This window comes from Tetranychus urticae, chromosome 3, assembly GCF_039701765.1.
Source record: "Tetranychus urticae isolate SD_2017Ah chromosome 3, NJAU_TeUrti_SD_1.0, whole genome shotgun sequence".
NCBI lineage: Eukaryota > Metazoa > Arthropoda > Arachnida > Trombidiformes > Tetranychidae > Tetranychus > Tetranychus urticae.
This window is the reverse complement of record NC_142960.1, coordinates 22,734,530-22,747,110: the sequence shown is the minus strand read 5'-3', so window position 1 is coordinate 22,747,110 and position 12,581 is coordinate 22,734,530. Positions and strand designations below refer to the sequence as shown.

The window sequence follows — 12,581 nt, the reverse complement described above, 5'->3', positions numbered from 1 at the left end:
AAGACAAAAAACTGACCTCAACTCTCCATAAGCATTAGATTTTATGATTCAACTTTCCATGTGTTACAAAAGCTTTGAAAGTTTCCAGACAAAGTATAACAATAGAAGCAACAGCATGATCCAATGACGAATAAAGAAACTGTTCTTAGATAACTCATTCATTGTGGTAAATCTGCAAATGATATTCAAAACGATATCTTTATAAAAGGTTATTTTCTTATTATTTTTTTCTGACTGGACATTAATTTTAAATCGATAACATTTAGAAATGAAAAATAGTCTGAAAGTCCCATTTTTTGATGTCCCACTTTTTTTACATAAATATCGTCACTCAAACATTTTTCAGTCAACCGTGACCATTGCAGCAATAACTGTATTCTAGCATTTTGATCTCATTTGAAAGGTGCGAATGTTGATGTTTTCGTTGCTGGAAACAAGATTCAGATTAAAAGCTATACTAGGACTACTCTAATTTTAATGGGCTCATTGAACGACAATAAACTATACGTTAAACAGCTTCTGAATGTATAATATCAAACATTTCTTACTCTCAAAAGAATTAATCAGATAATCAAAGTTAATTGCTCAATATCCAGCCGAACTTGTAAGGTCATTTTATTGAGCAATTTGTTTTTCCACTAAAACTCAATTTTCTTGAATAATCTTGGGACTAAACTTGTTGTGCAAACCTTGAGATTGGCTAATATTCAAATGGAAAAGACAATGTTGTTTCAATTAAACCTTTATTAACAAGTAATGTTAGTTATTAACCTTTTCTTCCAGTCATTATAATCACCTTGAATATTCAATAATTAACTTGGTGAGCTGTTAGAACTCGAATAGTCCCAGTTGCCTAAACACGTCTCTATTATTCATCTGGACTATACGTTAGTACAAGCTTGACGATGATAAAAATAAATCTTAATCAACAGTAATGATGAAATTATTTTCGATTAATAATTGAACACAATTGTTTACTAGTCTTCTGGATTGAGTCAAAGGTGAAAACATGATTCTCTTAGGTACTCAGAGAATGTTAGAATGAAAATAGGATAAAATTTCGAGTATATCGATAGCTTTTCATCCAGTGATGGCGAATGAAATGTTTCCCCTTCTCAAGTTTAACTCCTCAGTGATGGTGATTGCTCAATGATGTTGTGCAAAATAACATGGAATAATGAAGATGATTAAAGTGAAAAAGTTTGGCATTTAAATTCATTTCATCACTTAATCATTAGATTTACCCATTTTCATAATGAAAAGGTTGAGAATAGAATAATTAAAATGAATAAAGATATTGTTTCCATCGGTTTAATGGCTAATAAACTGATAACAGAGTACAAATGCACTGAAATGATTCATGATAATGAGAATGAGAATGAGATCAATTAAAGATAATTTCAACTAATTACAATCTAGATTGGAAAAGGAAAGAGTAGCAATATTTTAGTCGATTCCCTATTCGATGAAACAGAATGAACTGTTTATGGAAAATGAAGCAAAATTTTACTGACTTTATGTTCCTTTTTGATTATTTTCTATTTTTTGGTTCAATTTGGATTCTTCTTGTATTAGAATAAAAAATAATCTGTTTCTCCAACCAAACTCTTGAGCTATTAAATAACTGTTTAAAGCGATTTTTCGTGGAGAAAACTTTGAAAAACCTTTCCTTTGCATTGTCTTGCATGTTTGACTGGATGATACGCAAATACAACCTGAAACATTATCCAATATGTAATATCAGATTAGTTCTAGTGATCAACAGTCAATTCACTTTGATTAACATTTATACAAACAAGTTATAAATTGACAGCGATGCTCTTTTCACACTCCAATAAGTATTGTACGTTAATATGAAACTAATAATTAGGAGAAAGCAATAAGAGTATTGTCCAAACATGAAGAGATGAGAAGCAAAATAAACATAAGACAAGGAAAAGATACATTACAATGAAAAGAATGCATTTTGCTGCATATTAGACATTACACTTGTTCATGCTGATATTAGATGCTCGAAAAATGGTTATTCTTGCTTAACTTGACCTGAGATGGATGAAAACTTAGGTTACTCTCTGGGTCTTAGATCAGGGTACAGGGGAAAAAAGTTTAGCTTATTTTTACCAAGTTGTGCTGAGGTAGTCCTCTCAGATAAAATGAAATTGAACAATAAGAAAAATGAAATATCTGTTGAGGTTACTTAAAATGAAATAATTAAGATCTGAAAACTTATGATCACAATAATTATTCAAGTTTATTGAAAATAAAAGGTTGGATTATCTATGGTTGAAAATATAAGTAAAAAGAAAAGGAAAATAAATTCTAGTCAGGTGACCAGATATTAATGTTAAGTGACGGACTTGAGGGTTAGCTAGCAAGCGATGTTTTGGATGTATGTTTAAGCATAGGAAGAAGTTTAGTTGACCGTGATTGGTCGATAGTAAAAGCGTACTAAACGAGGACTCAAGTTAAGTTGAGTAAGATTACCAAGAAAAGTTAACATCTGGATACAATATGTTAAAAAAGGAAGATTTCTAAGAAAACGGTTTCCAAGAATTGGTAAACATGTGGTTAACATATGTCTTACATCTAGTTAATAATATTTTAGTTAATAAGAAATGTTTTGAAAATAATTAAGCTGGCGGAGATATAGCCTATTGGCGGAGATATATGAAAATGAAAAGTTTAGAATTTAAGTTTGTGATTAGGGTCACAACATGTGCATCGAAATTCAAATTTTGACGAAAAAGTCAATTTTTTATTTTCGACGTTTTTCAAGAAATGATACTTTGATTTTTATTCCAGAAATTCAGCACCATATTCATCCGAACTAAAGCCAAAAAGCATTCATCTCAGGTCAAGTTAAATATGTAAGAATAACTATTACTTCAAGTTACTTTCTCTCTAAGTGACTTTAAGCCCTTAAGCAACCTAAAGAGCACAAATCGTAATTGTGCATTTGGTAGAAACTGAAGGTTTGCATCGATTTGCTGAAATTTTGTTGGAATGGCAAAGAGTTTTAGTTGGAATCACAGCTATAAATGTTTTATTCGACATTTTTACTTGAATCATAATTGAATGCAATCATCGATAGTCAATTCGCGAGGTTCCTCGTAAGTGAATAGCAGAGCGAAAAAACTGCGATTTTGTAGCTGTAAATCATGTTCTGAGCGATGTGCAATTGCTATCTTTTTGGCATGTTAGATGGGACCTTTTGTGACCTCATCTTGTTACCATTAAATGTTGACTGTTTATACTTGAAAATGAAATTCTCAGGAGAATGTTTCAAGAAGCATTTTACCACTTTTATCAGCATAACCATGAACTCATTTTGTGTATAGTTTAATTTTCCAATTACACTAATTTTCATCCTCTTTTCATTCACATTTCATTTCACATGAAACATTCGCAAATATTTTGATATTGATCACATTTAGAACTGTTAATAGCAGACAGAATAGAGTGTGTTTTGATTATTCCCAAATGAGTTTCATGAGACTAAATGAACAAAAGAAGCAAGTGGTTAGGCAATAATGTAAAATGTTTCAAAAGACAGGCAAAGTTTAAAATTTTAATGTTGAATTATTGATCATGTTACTCAATCATACTCAGGCAACTTTATTCAATTGTCAGTTAAGATGACAACAGTCTGGGAATAATTTTCACCCAAATTTCTAATCATTCAACAGATTAATTTAAGTGCTTTTCATTTTACTCTTGCTTTTTAATCAAACTATTATCTTGATCAACTGACGTGGAACAGACAAAATAGTGAAACGAAAAACTTTCGAAATTAAACAGATCTTTTGAAACACTTTCTAGACTGAATCAAGCAACAGTTGAACTAACCCTTTGAATCAACTTTAGTCTAATTTTCTTTCAATCCTAACTTACCTTTTGATTCAGCTCGGCACACAATTGAAATCAGCTTGAGTTCAATTTAAAAAAAAGAAAGTAAATTCTCTTTGATTCAGTCATTCCGCTCAGTTATTTAATTACATATTACCGAACAAAATCTGAGACTACAGAAATTAGATTTTTTCTGTTGCTACACTTATGAGACATTTGAATTGATGGCACTTGATGGATGGAAATAAATATTAGAAATTCCGCATTCGATTGCAGTTCTGATAAGAAATTTTTCCTGTATTTCTAAGTTCTGAACATTTTCAATATTTATTCTCTTTTCGTTTTGCAATGCTTCTATCAAAACTTTTCTTACTTGTAAACTGTGACATGATAAGATGTAAAGCAAGGTTTGAGAACAAGTAAATTATTAAAAGTTTTGTTGTTGATTGACACTGAAACATTCATTTGCAGTCATAAATTAAATTTCAAGAAAAGTGAAACAAAACAAAAACTGAAAGACAAATTATTCTGAAACATTTACCTAGAAATAATACAAGGAATGAGACTCAAATCCAGAAAGTTGCCATTGAAGAAAGAAATGAAATTCAAAGTGAAATTGATGTAAACATGTAAAAAGTAAAGATTCTAATTTCTTCTTCTCTTTCAGTGAACTTTTTGATAATCTGATAAGCAAAGGTATAGAAGAGGAAAGAAGGGTTAAAGAGAAACAACAAAAGAAAATAATTGCAATTTCCAATTCAAAGTAGATAAACATTTGAAAGAAAGTACAACAATGAGGAGTGAAAAAACAGGGAAACAAATAGTTTTGATTCTTGTTTTCCTTTCAACGTTGAATTATTTCCACAATTATGATAAGAAGGAGAAACAAAATTTGTTTCATAAATCAATTTTTCAACGAACAAAATTCATTTCATTCAACATTTCAAATCTTTTCTGCTTTAAAAGTTCAATCCAATGCTTATGATGAAATGGCTCCCAGATTTTGAAATGAATAAAATGAAAAAAGAACAAAGTTGAAGCAAAAAAACTTAATCTGAATAAGATCAAGTTATTAAAATTCGAAGACGAAACAAAATACTAATCATGATACAAAAAGAAAAAGAATGATTCTTTGATTACGATTAGAATACAAAGGCAGAAATTGACTTCGAATGAAACTCCAAAAAATAAAGAAAAGAAGAAAAAGAAAATTTTCTTAAAACAGAAAAAATAAAGTCATGAAACAAGGAAAGGCCAGAAAAGTTGAAAAGGGAATCGAGAAAAGGCAAAGAACGAAAGAAGAGAGTAAAGGTTGAAAATCAATTTCGATTGATTTAATGGTTATTCAAATATATTTGCCATGCAAATGTTGAGCTTTTGTTGCGCTGAGAATGAAAAACATTACCATTTATTACAATTGTTACGTTCATGTTCAGCCATAATCATGATACTCATGTCAACATTTAACTTTCAATTTTTCATTTCAATTCACTTTCTACATTTTTCCCTCATCTTCATCATTGTCTTACAACTTTATTTTGTCTGCTAACTTAAAAGCATAAAAACCTTTCCATTTTCATTGTTTACTTGAAACATTTATCCATAACTTGCTTATTCATGGTTATCGTGATAATATAATCGGTGTTTCACTTTTAAACTCTTCACTTTTAGAATCAACTTTTCATTAGATAGACTCTTTAACCAACTCTTTTTAACCTTAAATCAACTTTTTTCATCTAATTTCCTGTTCTTTAACCCTGTAGTCACACACAAGCAAAACATTTACCTTTACATCACAACTTTCATTGTAATACTTTTATCGCATTAAAATAACTTTGAATAACTTTTCCTTCTTGATATCTGTTGGCAACCCTTAGAACGTTGTCATGGTAATGAGTGCTTATCGATTCAGATAATTGTAGCATTGTTGTGGCAAGAGGAAGAGATATTTTTGTATTTTCTTGCGATAAAAAACATTGAGTAAAGAAAATGAAACAAGATAAAAGATATAACTTTCTATTTTCGTCCTTTTCTCCTTTGAATTTCATTGTGTCTTATCTTTTACTCTACACATACAATATTCACTCCAAAGGCACACTCCCAGTCCTTCCCTACAAGTTTGGAGTAAAGACGTTTCTCAGGTGAATGAAAATGTTGAGAAGATCGGAATAACTTTGGGAGAAGAAGAAAAATGCCTCAGAATGATGACAAGTTTACTAAGGTAGATGGAATTGTATACATAATATCATGGTGAGAACAAGACAGGGAGTGATAAGAAGAAGAGAAAAGTCAAACTTTATCAAGTCAAGTGTTTCAATGATTAAGATTGAAGGAAAAGGATGAATCATGATGATAGTAATGATAATGGAAAGTCATTGTCTATGTCAAGTGAAAGAGCAAAGAAGGCCTTTTTATCAACTATTATTTGTTAAAGAAGTTTACGAAATTCCAGTAATTAATACTCAGATAAGTTTTCATTCCGAGATAAATTGAAATTGAGCTCATTTCGAGTTTCAATTAATGTACATTTCATGTCCTTCAACTCGTTTCAGTTTAAGAAAAGTTTATCCAAACTCTAAATTGATGCTCATTAAACAGTTTAGGAATAAATGGAAATTGTTTTTAATCGAAAATTTCTATTAAAGAAAAAATTCTACTTTTTTCAGTAGAAAATCAATCAATTTTCAAAATTGGTTGGAATGAAAAGAAGCGAAAAAATGCTGAAAAATGAGCAATTCTAAGCTTCTTACTGATCAATTTAATACTCTTCAAGAGAAAGACAATGTTGAAGAAGAAAAGTTCAATTCGATGTAACTATTTTTTCCCTTGAAGAATAATTTCCTGTTAGATAAAGTACATTGGCCAGTATTAGTGGTAAAACTCGATATCATTATCTCATGAGTTCCGTAATTCTTGTAATGATACATGTTGAAACTTTCTCTTCTTCCTTACATCATTTTAAATTGATCTTATTGAATGGAAAAGAATGAAAAAAAGAAGGAAATTGAACAAATTTTTCCTTTTCATCTCTTCTTTTGATAATAATTTTCCTAAACATTTTCCCTAACATTTCATGAAGCAAAATTTCAAGGTTATCCAAGCTTTTCTTCTGCTCAGCGAAATTCATGAAGAGAAGAAAAAAATGCTCCAGATTACAGTTCTATAATCAACTTGACCAGATGAACTTGTTGCAGTCAATGACCAAGTTATTGAAAATTGAAAAATATTCTAAAACATGAAGCTCATGAGAGAAAAAGTTCAAGGAGAAAATGATTTTCGAAAGAGAGTAAAAAATACTTTTCTGAAAAAATTATCTTTTGATTCTATTACAAGTTTGGAAGCGTTTGAATGCAAAGTTTACTTTTATCTCACAATTGTTGCTTGTATTGCATCCATTGTCATTGATTTTGTTCAATTTTCAAATGGATTTCAATCATATCTTGATGTTTTAGCCTCAAAAAAGTAAAGCAATAGAGTAAAGTTGAAATGAAAAAAGCACTCAAATAGATAGTTCAACATGGGAAAGAGGGAAAAAAGTTAACTTTTTTTGAAAATGTTGCAACGTTTCAAGAGACAGATTTGATGAATAAAACACGAGTTTGTATTGGCAAGTTTTCATTTCATGACGAAAAAAGAAACAAGAAAAGTCTGTAAATAGGAAAATGTTGAGCTGATTATGTTGATTGAAAGTTACCTTTCTATTGAATCATTTTTTATCAATAATTTATCTCAGCAACTTTTTACCCTCAAAACTGAACAGTTTGACAAAAGTCAAAAACTAAAGCACTTTTCGGATATTCATTAATGATCTGCATAAAATAGATTTTTAAATAAGTTTTAAATGTAAAAATTATTATACTGATATTGATAATTTTCAGGAGACCAAGTTGGTTACAAATGAAATTGCAAAGAGTTCCATAAAAGGCTACTGCATTGCTCAAATAGGCTGATATTGAAGAGTCTAACAAAGACTGTAAGACTTTGTAAGACTTCAAAGCCCAAGCACACATAATATCGAATCGGGCGGGCTAAGCTTCACAATATGCGCAATATTCAGAGATTGAAAAGGATTATAAATTATAATACTTACAGTTGCTCAAATCCTTAAAATCTTCCTTTTTTACGTACTTTATTTGGGTGAGTTTGACCTTCATTTGTAATCATTGTTAATTCTAGCCTACAGAGACCTGAGTGCTTGTTGAGTTATTTTTACTACCGATTAATCACGGCCATCTTTGCATCTTGGTTTTTCTAATTATTATATCTTGCACTAGCTTGCTGACGTCCAAGTCTATCAGTTAAGTTTATTTCCTCCTTTCTGTTTGCGTTTATTTCAAGCAACTTGAGTTTCCAGAATCACTCGCTTTTAATCAATCTACTCTCTTGAGGTAGCATTTGTGGTACTCTTGAATCCTCTTATGTTCCTGGATCATTTCCTTTACCTGCTGTTTCATGAAATGGCGTCGATCAGAAATCTCGGGAGCTTTAAGATGGTCCGCGATCCGTGATCCGATCTCCTTTTCGAGTTGAATGCTCCTTGTATCCGAATGTTTTTATCTTGTTGCAAACCTTTATTCTTACCAGCTGTTATAACTGTATCATTGATATTTGCATAGTCACATTAACATTCTTACTTTTTTCAATTTCGCCTAAATTATGCAAAAACAGCAATCATTGACTTTCAATTGATCTTCTCATCTTATTTACTTTTCAACTGCAGACATTGATGTATGATTAATTGCCTTTCTAGCGGAAACGCCATTCAAAACCTGTTTAAATGATAAAAGAAGGAGATCGTGCGTCAGCAAGCTATATGCATGATACAAACAAAGGAAATTAAGTTCTTTGTTTTTCTCAATTTGTCAAACATTATACAGATTATACATTGTAGAATTGTCAACAAGCATTGACTCATTTTTCAAACCAAACAGTTCAATTCTAAATTTCAAAAACACCTCAAAAAAGTCAGCCTTAAATTATACAAAAACTTTTTGGTCAACTCGATGTTAAAAAGTCGGATCAAGTTGAATGCAAATATTGAAATTTTCGTCTGTCATGTTTTCGTCACTTTCTTTGTCATTCGAGTAATTTTGTTGCATAAAATTTGTTCGTCTTGCTTTCATCTTTACCATGAAAAATGATCAAATTCAGTCAACTGTTATAATCATAAAATGATCTGAGAAAAATGAAATTATTTGTTTTGCTCAAACTTTTGTTTGCATGGAAAAAGTCACTAAACTCTTGCAAATGGAAAACTCGAGCAAATCGAATCTTAAGCAATTTTCTTTCTTTTCTCACAACTTCAAAATGAATAATAATCTTTAAGAATAAATATTCATTTTGATAAAGTGTGACTTAGTGAGAAAAGTTGTTTTCTGTTTTGATAAATCAAATTAATGCTCGAGACATTTTATTGCCCATTTAATTGTGTTTTTAAGTGAAAATTCAAGTGCAAAGTTTCACTGCATCGCTATTTTTATCGAGTAAACCTTTTCTAATTAATATCAAATGTTCATGAAATGAAATTTGAGATTCAAAAAGCTGCCTGAAATTGGAGAATCATTTTTGTCAAAATAAATCAGTAAATTATTGTTGACTATTCATTGCAAGAAAAGGTTACAAGAGATGCAAAGTCAAATGAAAGTTGAAGGAGAAAAAAGATTGAAAAATGTTGAAATGAATTCAAAATGAATTATCAATGATTAATGTTGGAAGAAAAGGTAAACAAGAATTGAAAGATAAATGGAATGTACAATTGGAGAAAAAAGATGAAGAATCAATTTTCTTTCAACTTTCTTCTCCTTGGATTAACTGAGGTTCAATTTGGTTTGGTGAATTGAAAGGATTGTGATTGGAGCAGGATGAAGATGCTGGTGATGAAGGCGAAGCAAATGATTAAGATGTGATCTTCAAAGGTTAAGTTTTACTTGAGATGAAAGAAGTTTAAAAACTTTCAATAATTGAAGATGAAAAAGAAGATGAAAAAGGGATGAAAATGACAAGTCAAAGTTGGTGGTGAAAAGGAGAAATCTTGAAAAATAATCTTGTTCGACTGAACATTTTTCAAGATGAATTGAATTATAAATTAAACATGTTGCTATTACATAACGATAAACTGTTTAGAGAAAGTCAAGAATTAATCGATGAATCGATAGCTAAATCGTTTCCTTTCATCATGAAACTCTGCTTTTGTTTACCTTTTTTTGTTCTCCAGGTTGGAATAAAGTAAAAGTAGAAAAGTTTTTTTCTTCCTTTTTTTCTTCCTTTTTTTCTGTTTTTTGCTTCATGAAATCCAGTTTTGTTCACTCCTCTCTTCCTCTTGGTGAGTCTATCAAATTTACGGTTTCATTTTTGGTATTTTTAGGTTGAAAGAAGAGGAAAGAATGAGAAAATTATGATTCGAGTTGAGATGAAAAGGGAATGAAAGAAAAGTTCAACTTTTTTTCAGTCTACAATTTCAAGTTCCGATTACAATTTGTGTTTAGTTACATTTGATTTTTTGTTGCTGTTGCTTCCACATTGCTTACTTTCTGGTGCAATGTTTACTGAACATGAACTTGACCCTTTTATTAATGGTTGAGCAAATTTAATCACAAAATCACTTGCGAGTTGTTTTTACTAGTTGAACGAGTATTTAGATACATTGAGTATCCATGAGTATGGAATGAGATGAAACAAGATGATGTTGGTTATGATGATGATAACGGTTGAGAGTGAAAAGATGAGCAAAGTGAATAAGAGTAAAGAGTTGAAAGGAAAGAAATGAAATAAGGTTAATAGAGATGATTGTAGTTTGTTGTGTTGGGATTCAAGTTGCATTGGATTGTAGCCTTGGGAGTTGTTGAGTTGAAGTTATTAAGTAGTCAAAATTATAATAATAATAATGATACTTCATACCTCAACGTTGGAGTTGCTGGTGAGTCAAGTGAAGTTTAAGGTTGATAACATGTAATAAACAACAGTTTCTTGTTTTTCACGTTTTTGGCTTTCGCAATTCTGTCAGATTAAAGACAACTTATGAATACCTTTTCAACTCATCCTCAAAAGGCTGCGCCAGAATTTCAGCTCGTTTTTGTGGCTTTTAGTTTAGGTGAGTATAAATTAATCGCAGCGTAATAGGGACAGTCTTGATAGCTTTGAATTCTATAGACGAAGAGTCCAATTGTCATAAGAGTCTTTATATCGATGACTCTTTCTCAAATAATCATTGCAATAATATGGAAACATAGATTTAAGAAACAGTAAAATTGATTTTTCTCAAGAATCAAAGCAATGGAATTTAAACAAATGAAAGATTCAAATTTTCATTTTTTACAATTTCTTTTGTTAGCCCAACTTTTTGGATTTGACATGGCGTTGATACTTAAAGCTTATTTTTAGCCAGTTTTCTGTAGCATTTTGGGTTTTTACAAAATTTTACTCACATGCACGCTATCACTCTCTCCTTCATCATTTAAGACCTCTTCATCATTTAAGACCTCTTCATCATTTAAGACCTCTTCATCATTTAAGACCTCTTCATCAAAACTCGATTGTGATCTTAATTTGACCTCTTCAGGTGAAAAAAGAGATGACTGCACTTTTCTGCTGTCCAAATAAACAACAGAATTTTGTTGACTTCCTCATTCATTTGCATAAAAAGACAAAAATTTTAGTTGGATCACTCACTCAGTATCTAATCTTCGAAGTTTTTACTTAGCTTGGTCTACACTTTGGAATCAATTTAAACAAGCTGACGCCAAGTGAGCTTGGACGCCATCGCAAATGGCAGACCAGAGGCTTAATTTGTAAAAATTTAATTTACGAAGAAAAGAACATAAATTACTAACAAGCGGTAACATTGTAAGCGGAAACAGAACTTGTTTTGCTCAGCTGCTTTGCAATGAGATTAAAAGTGGAATTTTCTCATGAAAGTGTGAGTCTTATTCAAAATTGAAGACAGCTATGCTTCGATCTGGAACATCGATTTTCATTTAATTTTGATTGAAATGATCTTGAATGCTAACATTGATAAATTTTACCGTAGACTAAGCTATAAAAAGTTTTGGCCTACTACGAGTTTTTTATTATAATAAGCAATAAAATTACTTCTGATAATAAATATTTAATTAATAAATTGTGCCTTCGTGCATAACCTTCAATGTAAGTAATGTACCCATAGTAACTTTCTTAGTAAACTATCGTTACTTACGTTCGTTAGGTTGAAGAATAAATAGGTTTTCATCAAGATTTATTAGAGCTCAATTAACGTATTTTTAGACAAACTAAGTACGAAGAATAGACTGAAAATTCAGTCTTTACATAACATTACATTTGGATTACAATTGGATTAGATTTGGTGATTCCTGGGAAAAAGTGTTGTCCTTAAGGCCATCACAATGTATTTACGGGTCACCATCAAACTAGCTGAAGCTTTTACTCAAGATTTTTATCCAACTTGAAAATGCGTTTGTTTCAAAAATCGTCGAAAATGTTTCAAACTTGAACCAATAAAGCATGGAAAAGAAATTTGAGAAAATTTCAATTGAAAATTTTCAGATAAACTCCAGACCCACATCTCGATTACGCTTGAATCCATAAGAAAATGAACTCTTTTTTTCTGGCTGCTTGTGGTCATTGCTTCATTTAATCTTTTCAAGATGATGCGATCAGATTCTATCAGAATTTTCTTTTTAACATAATGAACCCTGATGCAAGTTTATACTTTGATTCAGCACTTTTTCCCCTCTTGATTC

General features: G+C 30.6%; 1 protein-coding gene across 5 annotated transcripts in view; it reads left to right on the top strand.

The window, feature by feature from the left end:
• LOC107365195 (putative G protein-coupled receptor No9) overlaps positions 1–12,581 on the top strand; it is a 69,661-nt gene that overhangs the window by 44,653 nt on the left and 12,427 nt on the right. The window lies entirely within an intron of this gene.